Raw genomic sequence first — 13519 nt, 5'->3', positions numbered from 1 at the left:
TTAATTGTTTTGTATGTAATGAAGTCAGTACTAAATAGGAAGGTCCACTGCATGCCAGTCTCCTCTGGAGATTCTTGACAGTGGGCTGACAGGCAAGAGTTTGTTTTTTAAGAGAGATCCTTTTTTAAATCCCCTTTGTCAAGCTCCATCTGATAAATTACAAAGCAATGCAGTAAACCAGCATTCTTTTTCCTAAGTTAAATAAAGCAGCCTTAAATATCCTGGATACACAAACTGGAAAATAAGTTAATCAAACCAAGTTTTATACTTGACATCATAATATTTTTTTTAAACAAAGGAAGTATTATCTGGAGACTATAATCAGTTCAACTCACAAACATGCTTTAAGATTTCAAAACTAGATCTCATCTTCAATAACATTTTTAATTAGGGGACCAGAAAGCAAAAACAAGTTGATTTTCTTTTTTTGAGTCCCAATTGGTTTCTCAACTCTGAATGGCTGATCTATTCCAATTTATTAGCAGAAATTAAGAAAATAATATTCTATCTGCACCTGAAAAACAAGTTAGTTACCCAAAGCTAGTTTTGCACTTCAGCAAACTCGAGTTTTTTCAAGTGCTTTTATGTTGGCAGCAAAATCAAATGTCAGAATAAGTTTATGTGCAGGAGGTTCAGTCATTAGTTCTGGTTACTGTTATTTTTCATTTTGTCATGTGTTTTACAAGGTATTAAAGTTAAAATTTCATTTATATTTTAAAGTACATATTTGGATGAATTTTTCTTTGCTTTGTAATAATCATGTCTCAGACTGCAAGCAGCACTCCCAACTTGGGCTCATAGTCCAAACACTTTGAGCTAAGGAATTGCAGAAGGAAACCTTTCTCTGCTGCCTCCACTTCCTGCAGCCTCACAGCGAGCAGGTTTGGCAAGTCATCCAAATGAACAAAAATCCTTTTTTGGCAGGTTTAGTTTGGGTTCTAGCTCTGGGAAAAAAATTTTGGTGCAAAAGCAGAAAAGAATGGGGCAGATCTGAGGTGTTACTTTTGTGGTGATGGTGGCAACACTGACTTGTTTGAAGCACAGGCCTTTGTATGTTTTTCTGAGAACATCTGTGGCTCTCTGAGCCTGTTTTCTTCTCAAAAGCTTTCTTGTAACTAGAGGTGTTTCTTCTAGGTTTCCTGTTAAGTGCCCCAGCATTAACTGTGCATTTTCAGTCAAATTTGTCCGAAGTCATAATTGCTTTCATAAATAATGGTGGGGCATCAAATACCAGAAATAAAAGCCTGAGCTTATAAGCTTGAAGCAGAGACTTTTAATCCATTCTGGGTTTTGTCAGTTATCTGATGAATTAAAAGCCACGAGCATGATCCTTAACTTGTTGCATGTGAACTTTGCTCTGACTCCCTGTGGCTTGGAGGGCCAGCACATCACACCTGATCCTGCAGCCCTTTCACTTTGCAGCTGCTGTAGGGATCAATAGTAGAAATCAGTGGCTGTGATGTCATTAGTGCAGATTACTGCTACTTCTCATTTTACAATGTATTTTACAAAGTATGGCAGCTTGTGGTCTCAGTCTTCTTGAGAAAAAGGGCAGTGGTTTTTACTGTGAGTTTCTCTTTCGAAAAAAAATTTAAATATATGTTTTTCAGATCTTTATACTTAAACAAAAGCTAAGGGCAGTATTTCCTTTTTAACACTGTTTTTCAGAAGATATTTCTTACTCATTTTCCCATTTTCAGTCTGTGTGCACAGAGGAACGTGGAGGGCATGAGGGTGCACATTCCAGATCTCCTGTGCTGGTGTGGTGATGCAAAGCAGCTGTGAGTTAACTGGCTCTTGTGCTGTGCAGGCAGCCCGCTCCTGCCTCTGCTCCCAAAAATATTGCTTGGTTTAATACCACGTGGCTTCAGCTCTTCAAAAATGCAATGTTGTGCTCACTGTGGGTGCATTATTCAGAGCTCTTAATTTATTTTTTTTTCATTTTTTTCTTTAAATTTGCATTGGAGAATTTGCTGTGTTCAGATTTTCATTAATGGTTGAAAATGCATGTTGGCAGCTCAGGGTTTTTTTTTTTTTATTAAATTATTTATGTGTATATGTAAAATATGTACGTATGTATATGAAATTCTTGCTTAAGGGATAAATTAAATCATTAAGTGTTGTTAATTTGGATGTTCATGTAGAAATAATCAAAAAGCTAGATTTTCTTTCTCATTCTGTTCATTAGCAATACATAACCTGAGTCAAATGTCAGTGATGAGAGAGAGAGTTTCTCTGGGGTGGTTCTGCTCTGAGTTGTGGAAATGTGATTCCTGAGTTCAAGAGGAAATGAGTGGCAGCTGATCAAATACTGTCACCAACCACCTCATCATGGGAAATGCTTTTTGACTGGATTTGGAGCAGTGTTACCTTGGCTAGTGTAATAGAAACTGCTGCAGAAAACTGTGTCATTACAGTTTGGTTTTGTCTTTACAGTTGAAGCGATGTTTTGATGCTTACTGAATGACAGAGTTTAGCAATTTCTCTTTTAACTCCTTTCAGAGGCACTGTGGCACTGGTGCATGTTCAGATTACCAGCACCACAACCATTTTTTATTTAAGCACTATAAAAAGTATAAATAGAAAGCGGATTTATGTCATCTTGCCTATTGAATGTGTCCTATTGTCCCCCTAAGCTTGTGAAATCCTCTGATAGCAAAATTCTGACCTGCAAACAGAGGAAAAAGGTTGTGCAATTATATTATGTTGCTTTTAACAAATTATATTTTATTTCATATCAAGGGATAAAGAAAATGTTTACCTTGAGTTGTATAATTATCTCAACTCTCAGTTGAGTTGGACTAGGAGGGTGACAGGACTGGGAGACAATAAGCCCCTGATGGCTCTGCTATACCCTCCCCTTACACCCCTCTTCTTCTGCAGGGCTGGGAAGGCTTTCTGGGGTTTTGAAATGATGTGCAGTAATTTTAATACTTGGCCTTCAGCAAAATGAACATTGCAGTTGTTATATCTGGGCAGTTAATATCTCAGAAGTAATGATAACAAATTAATGAAGTTTTGTGTGTAATATTACTGCCAAAATAAATTGTGATTCTGTGATGAAAAAGGATATCCTGAGCAGTAGCAAAACCCAGTTCGTTATAACCATACCTGGATACTGGTCTTTACCAAATGCTGGAAGAGTGGCATGTAAACTTCAGTAGCCAGAAGCTGCAGATTGAATGTCTGTGAGAAGGGGAGATAAATGCATATTTAGAAACTATACATAGGAGCAGTCAGTGACCACAAGGTGGACAAGAAAGTGCTAGAACACCCTATAAACAATCCCAGATATCTGTTGTGAGCTTGCTGCTCAGAACAGCAGTGTCTTTACCAGCAAGAGCTTCTGCTTTTGCTCTGAGAGCATTTTCATAAATAAAGCCCATACAGTGGCTTCATGCAGCAAAAACTATCTGGATGGCATCCTGTTGTGATGGAGTGTTTGAGATCACTGACAAAATCATCAGCAAGGTATCAGCAAAAGCCAGGTTTAGTATTAAGCAACAGCATGACAAAGTTCACTGGCAAGATTCACTCCACTACTCACAGAATGGTTGAGGCACAGCAAGGAAAAACAAGCAACAACAAAACCAAACAAAATCTGGGCAATCAAAACAGAAATGAACTGTGAACTGTCTAGGGATGTGTGTGTTTAGGTGCGTGAGGATAAAAAGGAATATGGCCTGAAATAGCATTTAACAGCACTCAAACAGTACTTTAACTTATACCTTTTACCTTAAACCAAGTACTTTAACAAAGGAACAACACTTCATTTGTAAGTAACTTAACTTACACCTTAAACCTAATTTGTGACTTGACCGTGAAAATTTAACAGAGGAATAACACTTAGTAGCATTTAACCTAAACTTTGAAGTTTTACTTAGCAACTCAGTAAAAGAACAACACTTAGCAGTGTTTAAGTAAGGTTAAGTTGTATGTCACAAGCTTACTTACAGGCCTATCTCTCTTCAACATCCAAGGTATTTAAGCATCTGAGAAAGCAGCATTCCTCTCAGGTTTGCTGTAGCTCCTGTGCATGCACACAGACGTGCATTAGGAGTCAGTCCCAGCAAGGCACTGTGAAAAATTCCCCTCGGAGATCAGTGAAATACTCAGTGTCTTGCATCCCCTGATGGGTGAAGGGTTGAGCCTGGAGGAGTGGAGGTATTGTTCAGCATTCCTCCAAGTTTGGCAAACCATGAGAGTTCTCTGAGAGGCCCCACTCAGAGGGAGGTCACTGGTCCCAGCCACAGCACCCCTGAAGAGCTCCAAGGACTCATTTTGGACCCCTACTTATAGGGTCACAAGAGAATGGGCCTTAGCCATAAGTGTTTCATCCTGGCCACAGATTGGATCAGCACTTTCTTTGAAAGTGTAAAAATAGGAACATTATGCTGTTCAGGCAAGAAAAATTTCCCAAGGCTGTTCATAAGGAGAACAGGAGCTCATTAGCCATTCCTAGGAGCAGACTGTTTCTGATAAGCTCAAGAGGAGCTGAGCCCAGGTGCTGTTTTCAAGGCTGAGGTCTGAAGAGCATTTCTCAGATCACAGTGCAGACTGGAAAGGGGATAGAGGAGAATGCACCAGCACAAATCCTGATAAAACCTGGAAAGCTGATAACCCTCACAGGGTGACTACAGACCTGTTAGCCCAACCTCAAGCATTACACTACTTTGAAGTAGATTATATGGTAAATATACAGTGCAACCAAGAGGCATCAGAGAGGTGAATGGAGGGATTTCTCTAAACCAAGGAAATGCAGTTCTTGCCCATTTGTACCTCTAGGACAGTGTTTTGCATGGTGCTTACATGTAAAGTTATTCCTTCTCCTGAAGGATAGGAGATTTAGGTTGAGGCTAAAAAAGATTCATTTAGCTGCAGGGTAAGATGTGCTGGCAGAGCAAGTTCTGTCCCTTGTGCTCTCCAATTACTCTATTGGTCCATGTTACCAAAAGCAACTGCTGTACCACTTTACAGAGCAGGGAAATATGGGTGGTGTGACCTTCATGTACTTCTAGTGTCTCTCTTGGTCAGTTAATTAACTTTATAAATTAGATTTCTATTATGCAAATTGTATTGCTGCTAGTTGCAAAAATCTTGCCTCACAGCTTCAGCCTTCACCTAATGCATAGTCAGAAATGGCCAAAAGGAATCATGCTTTAATGTCATCTTTTCACAAGTCAACAGTTTTCTAAATAATAACATAATTGTGATGTTGGAATATATGTCAGCACATTAAACCCCCTTCACAACTGGTCTTTTTTAATTCTTCTTCTGTTGCTGCTACTACTAATAATATGAAATGTGTTACCTTCATTATACCAGTGTAAAAATAGGCAAAAAATTGGCTTTTCTGCATTTGTTATAACTTGTGAAAAATAACGAGGCCCATCTGATGCCTTAAATTGTTGCTCTATGGCATTTGTTCTGCATACTTCCCAGGATGTTTTTCTTAGGCAAGATGCTCTTAAAGCCTTTCTCTTCATTAAGCAGCTGAGTGTTATAGGCAAAATGGTTCCTTAGGTTTCTTTTCCCATTGTACTTTGCTTTTCTGTGTTGGAGAGAAGTTTTTTCTATTGATTTTTATTTTTCAGTTATAGCATTCAGGTAAGGCTACAGCATCTCCTTGTTTGTTCAACTGCTTATTGGAATTTTATGTTTAATTTCATGAAATCACTTTTTCTGTTCAGAAACATTATACTTGAAAAATATAATCTTGAAAGCTGTTATAAGTATTATTTAATAGGCTCCTTTGGGTTTGTTTTCTGGTCGATGCTACGTTTGACTTTTCTCCAAATCTGAGTAACATGATTCATGGAATATAAGTCTAATTTTATTTCATTTTTTCTTCCTTGTTGAATTCTTTCTCTGGAATCCACAATAAATAGGTAATTTAGAAACATAGCAGAACATCTATCTGAGCTGTATATGTGTAGAATTGAACTTATCTTCTTTAAACATTTCCCTGTGTCATAATAAATACCTGGTACCTCCTATTATCTTCCTCTTTTTAGTCATTATTTTGTGAAGCTTTTAGGACAAAGCTGAGTGAGCCAAAAGTTTCTGTTGCCAGATAAGCATTTTGTTTTTTAATTAGAAAAATACAGACCAGATGGCTATCAGACCTTGTGACAAGTGTGTATATTTTAAATCAGTATTCCAAACAATAATTGAGAATGCCCATTGATATGAAAGATTGTCAAAGTGCATCAACCTCCCAGCACAAATTTAAGTTTCAAGAGGATGGGTTAATATTTTTGCTCAAAAAAAAAAAATTATTTTATCGGGTTTGTGGCAAGCTAATAGCTTGCAAATTGGTCTCTGAGCACTGTCCCTTGTTGTCTTCTTAACAATTCTTAACAATTTGCATTTGCAGACAAGGATGAGCTCACATGTAAAGTGTGCCTCACAACTCATCCAAATATGAAGAGCTTACAGTCCTTTACAATTTCCTTTTGGACTGAGATAGGACTTTATTTTGTGTGCCATTTTCTCCTAGAAGTGTTTAGCTTGTCAAAAATAGTACAAATAAGTCATATTTCTATTATTCTATTTCCCATTTCGTTAATAGGTATTAATATATTTGTACATATTATGGCATTTGACCTAGCTCTTAGGAGAATGAGGGATTATCATGGCAGACATTATATCTGAGCTGCTTAATTTATTTCTGGCCTTTGATTTATTGGCACATTATGAAGTGTTAATTTTTGCAGTCATTGAAATATGTAAGGAGATTCATGAGAACTTTAACCAAATCTGTAGAAATGTGACTTAATGCTTGTCTGACAATATACAGCAGCTGTTCTGTATATTCTAGACTGTGCAAGTGTCCAAGAGACTTGAAAGACTTAAAAGCTTGCATCAAAATATTTGGGAAGGAAATGTGATTGGAGTTCTTTTGTTCTTTAAACCCTGACATTCCAAACTCTCTAAACAGGAGTGATAACCAAGCTGTAAAACCCTTTGTCTAAATTTTTGGACCCTAATACCGCAAATTTAAACATGAATGCTCTTTGAAAACCACTTCTTTGCTCTGTTTTAAGCTGTGTTTGATATGTCACAATATCCTGTCCAGAGCTTTCTTGAGTATGTCACAATATCCTGTTTTCCACATGGAAGCATGTACTACAGACCTTCCCTGCCCAAACAGATCCTTTTCCTGGGGAAAACAGCAGCTAAGAAGTTTCATGAAAATATCTAGGGTCTGCTGTGAAATTTTTGATTTTGGTTGGTTTGTTTGTTTTTAATTCAAAGGCAGACCATAAGACTTCAGAAAGATCATGCTATTCTTTTTGATCAAATGTGAAAGCTGTAATTGAGGTGTTCATTGCTCTTGCTAAATATGATATATATTTAATACTTTTGCAGGGTGTTTCAGATATTCTGTGGTTAGTACTTTAGGAAAAGTAGCCATTAAGGCAGTTTGGAATACTTTTGGTTCAGTTGGGCCTACTTTTCTAGAAATAAGTTTCTGAATTTTATTGAAAGCCAGAAATCTAATGACAGGCATCACCTGAGCTGTAAAAACACAAAGCTGCTCTGGTAATTACTGGTACATATTTTGAGACATCTAAAATTTAGATTCCTTTATGTAGCTGCCTGTTACCTGGCAGCAAGGTGGTTTATGTTTGCTTGTTGGTTTGATTTTTTGTTCATTTGTTTTTTACTTTTTTTTTTTCTGTTCAAATACCTTAAGTTGCAATGATTCTAGAGACTCAGAAAAAGCTAAATGGCTTTAGCCTTTGTTTTTCTTAGTCATATAATTGCATTAATTTCAGGACTTGATTCTGAGTAGGTAACTGGAAATTCCTTATATAGAAGTCTTCTGTGCCTTCTAAAGTCTTAACACATTGCAAAATTTTTTTTAAAAATGAATAGTTTTTACCTTGCAGAGTAGTGGGAGAGGCAGGGGAAGAGATGAATTTTTGTGTGATTGAAATGATGAAAACCTCATTTAAAACAAATTAAGGAGTATTTTGCTGAACTGATTTATTTCTCTACAGCAGAACTTAGCTTAACCTTTTATTTCTCTTGCAAGAATGGGTTTGAGCGTAATTTAAACTGTCAAATGACATTTATCAAATGATGGTTTTGCCCTGTAACAGGCAAATGTCTTCCACAAAATTGATTAGCTGCTGACCTCATCCACCCTTTTCAGACCCTTCAAGGTAGATTTCAAAGAGTTGTAAAATAATCACTTCACTTTCAGTTTATACTTCAGCACAAGGCGTTTACTGTCCTGGTAGCAATAGCACAGTGTGTTCCACATCTGGGAAGGAGAGGATGTAAATGCCTGCCTATAGCTCTGCCTGTCACCACTTGGCCTGTTGTGCCTTAGCCTAAACCTCTGCTCCTTACAAAATAGGAGCAGCTTTGGAAAGGGCTTTTTATACAACAATAAAATGAATAAGATTAAGAAACTTTATCTTCTAGGTTACTGTGCTTAGTGATCAGGAAAATTCTCTGTTTGGTAAGACCTGCAGGGTGTTCAGTATCAAGAAGGTGCTGGACAAATGAGAAATAATAGTCCCCTAAATGTGAAATTTTATCCTCCAAAGTTTCCTCTGTGTTCTTGTTCTGCAGCCCATTTTGTGAGACCAGTCCTCTAGAAGCCCATAGGCTTGCTTTCATAAGCATTAAACTACCAGTAAATGAATTAACTGTGCCATTGAGGAAGTCTGTGGCCTGTTCAAAATGGTGATTTTGTGTCTGAACCAAAAATACGGTTTAATATTTTCTCTCTTTGGATCTCTGTGCAAGTTTCTTTCCCAAAGTAGAAGCTGTGATGCAGAAAGTAAAACCATGAACATAATAATCTCAGAACTGCTGTTAGTGTTAAAAGTTCAGTTCTATTTTTATACCCAAATAATTTCTTTCTTCCTAAGTCTTCCAAAATCAGTGTTTAAAAATACACAGATTTGTGAAAAATGCACTTGACTTTCTCCTTAAGTAACAAACCAGTTGTAGCTTGTTTGTCTCAACAGATCAGACTTCTGTGAATTACCTTTCAGTACTGAGAGAGAGCTGGGAGATAAACAACTGAAAAGAAAGTAGCACTTCCACAACTTCTTCCACATCCAGCATCAGGAACAGCAGGAATTTTCCTGTGTGTGAAACTGCCAAGAGCTGTAACTGCCATTGAGGTGTTTTATCAGGCTGTTTGGTGTGAAAACAGCTCATCCCTCCATAGTTTCAGCCATTCTGGCAGGCTGACATGTTAAATTTCAAGGCAAGGATATCTATGCTGTGTACATTAAATGCAAAAAGCCCCATAGAGTATGAAGGCTTCAAATAGGAAGAGAGTTTCAGAAGAAACCAGGCATTGCTAAGTAGTTCTGAGTGTGATTTGTGGTCTGCTTGGGATTAAGTTTTGGACGTTGTGTATGGCTTTTTTGGGTTCCTTCATGGGGTTTTGATTGGTTGGTTTGTTTGGGTTTTTAAACGTGTAATAGCAGCTCTAATGTGTTACACAGGTTTCTTGCTGTAGTATCATAGCAGTAGATACCAGCTTGTATCTGTTGAAAAACAGGATTATTGTTCTGACTCTTCTAGCTAAACATGCAGTATATGCTGTAAATTGCCTTTATTATATGCAGTTTAAATATCTCATTGTCTCCTTTGCATACAAGCAATTTATTGCTGCTTATGTTCTGACAGAATGAAAACTAATGTTTAATTATGCATTGCCCTAGTAATGTGGTGTTTAGGGTGAATGTATCTGAATTAAATAAGGGCCATTAATAATGCCTAACAATTTATGATATATTCATTGCTTGATTTCAAATCATATAAATTAGAGAAGCTTATTTGAAATGTCACCAATATAAGATGGCTTTGTGGGAACACCTCTCTGTGTGCTAATTTCAAAATCATTACCAGCTGAGTCTTACTATTTATTCAATGTCCAGTAGGCTTTTATTATTCCCTTATTTGCAGTTTAATTACAACCTCTGTTTTCCTGACAGTGTGAATTAAATCCTAAACCTGCAGGAGCAAAATGAGTTGCAGTCACTCGTTTTTTGCCTGAAAGCTTCTTTTTGCTTTGGCTCTCTTCCACCTCCCATGGCCAAGCCACCACTCTGAGCCACAGTTTTTTGTGTGTGTGTTTAAAGGGGCAATGCCAGTCTAAGGCTTTTAACATTCTTCTGTCTTAAAGCTTGTAAGTTGTTGGGAGATGTTTCCAAGTTGCATAACCCCCTGTTTATAGTAATATCACAGAAGATACTGAATTAATTACTTAAAGGGAGGTTTCTGGGTCACTTGTTAATATCATGTGTGCATGAGTTTACAAATGTTATTAATACACCTGAGTTATTTATACATAATATGCATGGTTACTGTGCAACTAAAATTTTAGTCATTTATATTTAAAACAATACATTCTCTAAGGCTCTTTTATGGGATTTGAATTCCTCAAATATATAACAAGCATTGTCCATTTCAAAAAAGGCAAACTGCAGCAAAGTTTTGCATTGGCAAAAAAATAATTCAAGGCAATTAAAGGATGTAGGTTGCAGGACTAAAAGAATTTTCCTTTTCAATATGATTCACATACATTTGTTATAGAGATGCTGTACATGAGGATTCTCAGAAGTAATTGCAGTTTAAATGAATGTTTGATCCTCAGTTCTCTGTCCAGTGAGCTCTTTTTGCTTCATTTATGCTTTGCAATTATCTCTTGTGGGAAATTTTCTTGCTTATGATTTTTTTCCTTTCAAAAGCACCCCTTAGAGGAAAATGGATATTTCTTGTGCAATTATTATAGTTATTGTAACACAGTTTCTGTTGTAATTTGGAATACTGAACTTCCATCCTCACACACATCTCATATGCTATTGCTAAGGGAGCTAACTGTATTTAATGGGTAACATGAAGAGATGGACATAATACTTGTCAAAGGTATCACATGCATCTTAACACATTTTCCATTGTGCTTAACTTTCAAACACAGAAAAAGAAACAAAATATTCTTGAGATAATTTGGGAGAGTCAAAATGTTTTCTTTGCTTTTCATATTCAGTGTCTTTCAGATGTGACTGTTTCTTCACACAGTGGTGGCAGAGTGGAGAATTGATCCCTCTGACCTTTTCCTTTTCTTTTAGCTTTTCAAGAGCTGTTTGGGGGGGTGTTTTGGATATTGTTTCTCCTTCCTCCCTTCCCCCCAGTGCGGTTCCAGTTTCCACCAAGATCTAATGACACGGGTATTCCATTCTGTCTTGTGTGCATTTTCCAGTCTGGCCTCATCAAATTTATCCAAAAATGTACTATTGCACAAAGAACCAGACCTTATACTTGAAAGGTTTAAATTAATTAATGGTCTGTGCTGCTGGGATATACCATTACTCAGCTGTTATACCAAAGGTCACTTCTACTGTGTATTCATCACCTGCTTTTTTATTTTCCTATTCTGCTAGAGAGGAATTCCAAAAAATATTAGAGAAATTACTTCTACTTACCTCAGATTTGGATTAGGCTTAAAAAAAAAAAAAAATCGCCACCAAGAAACAACCAAAAAACCAAAGCAACCAACCAAAAATACCAAGAAAAAAAAGCACCCTGAAAAATTCATGCCTTCTGAAAAAAATAAAATCATCAAACCTTCTGTTAGTGGGCATTTTTTTTGCTTGGTTGAGGAATGGGGAGAGTATATATTCATATCTTGTAGGGAGCTTCTTAGGAGAAGTATTTTGGAATTTTTTTCTTAAAATCAAAGAATCCCCCAAAGTACACACATAAAAGGGCTTTTTCATTCCACTGTGTAGGTGATGCTTGCAAGGCCTACAGGCACAAGTAAAACTTTGCTATTACATAGCACAAATTTAAATATCCACAGCATGAAAGCTGATCTACAGATGATGTATGCAGAGAAACTTTGTATCAGCAAATTAAGGAAGCAAGTACACAAAAATTTGATCAATGCAGTTTTGGTAATCTAAAATGCAAATTTGTAAGCAAACTTTGTAGATAGTTGAAGATGTTTGAATTCAGCAATTTTGACAGTATTCAGCAGAAGGTGTTCTTAGGATCATTTTTGTCTGGAATGTGTATGTATGTTTCTGCTACTATTCATTCATGTGTAAAATTTGTGTCATCTGGCAATATGAAAGAGATGGTAATTCTGCGAAGCAAATTCAGGATTTCATATCTCTGTGTAATGTATCTACATGTCCCTAGTTTTATTTTATTTTGTATGACCAGCAGCTAGACTGGTTCTGCAGACTCGTGAGCTGCCCTGTGGCTTCAGGGTGCGATTGATGTACGGCGGGATCAACTTCAGTAAAGAGCATCTATGTTGGATGTAGTGATTTTTCAATCAGCATCTTGTTATTTTATGTTATATTTAATGAGGTGTCATCGTGATTTATTAGGCTTGTACAGCTGTGTTTTCAAAAATTTATTGGAGTTTCTTTTTTTTCTCTCCCTTTGGAGTGGGGAAGGAGCATTCTCCCTACAACTCTGAGGAGAGGAGCACTTTGAGCTCATCCCAGACATCTTTCCTTTCCTTTCTCTGTTCTGCTTATAGCTGCCATGCTTCTATCTAGAACATTTCAGGTCTTTCCAAAGAAGCATTCTGTAAAATTCAACAGATCTTAGCAGTTTTCATGTGGGCTGCAAGGATCTGAATGATAAAAATGAGACATAGCAGGGAACATTTCTGGGGCTTTAAAGTATTGAAAGGTAAGGAGACCGCCTGACCTGCCTGCCCCTGTTGGTTTCTTTCTTCTGCTTAAGAGCTAGAAGACTGCTCACTCTTCCTATTTTGTTTAACTTCAGTTCTTCTAAAGGTCATACTTGCAGGGAGTGCATTTGGTTTATTCTCCAGTATTTTTAATAGCTGCTTCAGGGAAGGTTTTGTCCAAAAGCTGCTCTTAAGCAGGGTAGCATTTACAGGCAAATAACATCTTCCTAGTTGGAAAACACTGATGGATAAGCAGTGCTGGGGAGCAGAGGTGCACACCTGTGTTGCTACATCCAGCCCCAGTGAGCATTTCCATTCTTATAGGGTAGGGCTTTCCTCTAAACCCTGTGGAAAACTCCTGAGGAAAAAATGTGCTCTGTATGAGCAAAAAGTTTTAACTGGGTAAATTGAGATGCGTGACCAGGGTGTAGAGTGCTGTAAAAACATGGATAAAATGTATGTCATGGGTATTCAGTGACTGTTGTTGTGATGGGTATCTCATTCCTGGATTGGAAAGACCATTGCAAGCTTAACAATTCTGTCTTCTATTTATACAATATCTACATTTATAGTTAAACTTAAGTAAAGTAAGGGTAGATTAATATATGCAATACTAAAAATTATGCCTACAAATTAGGCCATGGTAAAGTTGTTTCCATTTTATAATAGAGATGTGGTCAGAAGTAAATCACAATTAAAAGTGAAAAAATTGTAATCTGGAGAATACTAACAATGTTCTTTTCAAAGCTAGAAAGAGTAGGTGATCCACATAAGCATAAGAAAATAAGGGAAGTCTTAGGACTTACATGCACCTTTATTTCTAATCAAAAATTTATC

The 13519-nt window shown here is 37.0% G+C and overlaps 1 protein-coding gene across 1 annotated transcript in view; it reads left to right on the top strand.

Annotated features, from left to right (window-relative positions):
• The window catches only part of PIP4K2A (phosphatidylinositol-5-phosphate 4-kinase type 2 alpha), a 106290-nt gene that overhangs the window by 42249 nt on the left and 50522 nt on the right, over positions 1-13519 (top strand). The gene's annotated exons all lie outside the window — the stretch shown is intronic.

Source organism: Oenanthe melanoleuca, chromosome 2 (assembly GCF_029582105.1).
Source record: "Oenanthe melanoleuca isolate GR-GAL-2019-014 chromosome 2, OMel1.0, whole genome shotgun sequence".
NCBI classification, from domain to species: domain Eukaryota; kingdom Metazoa; phylum Chordata; class Aves; order Passeriformes; family Muscicapidae; genus Oenanthe; species Oenanthe melanoleuca.
Note: the sequence above shows the minus strand (reverse complement) of the source record. Positions and strands in the feature narration are given on the sequence as shown.